Here is a 2,383-nt window from a genome sequence, read left to right as displayed (position 1 = left end):
ATCTATCTATCTATCTATCTATCTATCTATCTATCTATCTATCTATCATCTATCTATCTGTCTATCTATCTACTATTTATAGCCTGAAGAAAAGAAAACCAGGAAGGAGGAGACAAGATCAGATTAGAATAAGCATATATATGAAAGGGAATGGTATAGAAAGAGATGGAGATAGAAAATTTTTAATATTTATTTACTTTATATGGACTAATTTCATCTTCAGTATTCAATTTTATGAAAAACAAGAGAATGACATAGATTTTTTTAATCTAGCTTTTCATTTTTACAGCACATATCTAAGTTTATATCTCTATCTGCTAATATATAGTTTCTACAATACAAATACTGGTAAAATTTAATAACTTATATACACCAATATAGTTTGGGCACACACATATACATATGCATAATACATACCATAGATGTATCTATGAAAATTGATATGATCTGTTCTTGTCTCATGTCTTAAATTAAGGAAAATAATTTTTTTATTATTTTGAAAAAAATTTTAGCATACTTCTTCAGAATCTCTTTAACCATCTCTTTTGGATTAAGCAGCTTCAATTAGTTGAATTTTTTATTAATTTAATTTAGAAGACATTCTTGACAATGATTCCATGGGATTGGAATTTCAAAGGAAAAAATTGTAAATGCTGTCTAGTTTCTTGGTGGGCTCCAATGACAACAAATCATTTTTAATAGTTAAAATAGTTAAAACAATTAAAGATAGTTTCCTCTACTGATGCATTAAATAAAAGTCATCAAATATCTCATTTATGTGACCATGAAAGTAAAAATACATGTTGAAGTTACAATCACACTGTGAAATACAATAAAAAAGATTATGTAAGGTCTTTCAAATCTAATAAAGATCCTAGTGCTTTGGCAATGTTCCTGGTCTCCACAAAAGAGCTGAAAACCACTGTAACATAATACTTTCCTCTTCTGAACTTATTATTTAGCAGAAAGAACATTTGGGTATATGATAATGAAAGAATGGAAATAGGAAGAAATGAGATGAAATCATAAAGCATATGTGGCAAATGTCAAACTAATAAGACTTTTATGTAGCAAAACCCATAATGAAAAAAAAGTATTACTAAATCTGCATCTTTTTCTCCAACATTTATCTCTTGAATATATTTGCTTATTTCTTCAGACCAGTCTAGTAATATAACTCAAGTGTAACTAAACGTTGGACTGGAAATTATTCATGGGAAATGGAAATGGCTTTGGGTTAGGAGTGATAGGTATGTGATCAAATGATGTAATAACAACTTTTCTTCTCTTTTAGTCAGTCTGTCTGGAAACTTGCTTAATAAGAGATGAACCTAGCTTTGTGTCTGAATGCCTCTGAAAAATCAATTACTGCATTCATTATACAAAGCATGTTTTTTTTAAAGATATTCTGTCCAACTGGAGAGATTCTTGTCCTTTGATTTCCAAAAAAAAGAAAATGCAAAGAAATATTTTAATAAAGAATTTCAGAAGCCAGGCTAAGAGCTAAATCATTTTAAAGGTCAAAGGAAAAAAGGAATATGGATGAAATGCATATTATACTACAATACAATACATCAATCTCCTATTTATAAAGTCAAATGAACCAGCAAACATGCAGGTAACATTTAACAATATCAAATTTGTTCATGATGCACAGTGACTCTTCAGTATTGAAAAAATAGCCTGACAGTAAGTTATTATCTTGTGTATGTGTGTGTGTGGAGACAGAGACAGAGACAGAGACAGAGAGAAAGAAAGAAAGAGACAGAGAGACAGAGAGGATCAGTGTCTTCACTGAAATATTTTGCCAACTTATTTCATCCCTAATTTTTTCTGTGCTATTAACTTCCAAATGTTACTATGAGGTAGAGTTAATGGAAATGAGCCAATATCACAATAAACAAAAATAATCACAAATTGCATACATTATTTATTTGTGTCACAAGAATTAGTTTTAAATTGTTATAAAATTGTACACTTTGTATCAAACCCACACTGATCACTGAAACAGACCTACAGAATCCAAACACTTTTCATATTCATGAATCTAAAAACTATTAAGGTATAAAAATAGCACTAAAAACTAGCATCTCATGGCCCATTTGTGACTGTGCTCAAAATAATCTTAATATTTTTCTGAAGTGAAAAGCTAAGATCATTATTATTATTATTGGTAGTTGTGGTAGTAGTGGTAGTAGTAGTAGTAGCAGCAGTAGCAGTCGTAGTATTAGTAGTAGGAGGAGGAGGAACAGGAGGAGTAATATAACAGTGACATAACAATGCTAGATACGTGATATTAAATCTGTCTAATAAAAATAAAAATCATATGAAATGATTTATGCAGGGATGGAATCAAAGTGGGTGACATCTTCATGAAATCAAC

The sequence above is a fragment of the Petaurus breviceps genome, unplaced genomic scaffold, assembly GCF_028583685.1.
Source record: "Petaurus breviceps papuanus isolate PSGF00001 unplaced genomic scaffold, PetGlider_PUasm1.0 38, whole genome shotgun sequence".
NCBI lineage: Eukaryota > Metazoa > Chordata > Mammalia > Diprotodontia > Petauridae > Petaurus > Petaurus breviceps.
This window is presented reverse-complemented; position numbering follows the sequence as displayed.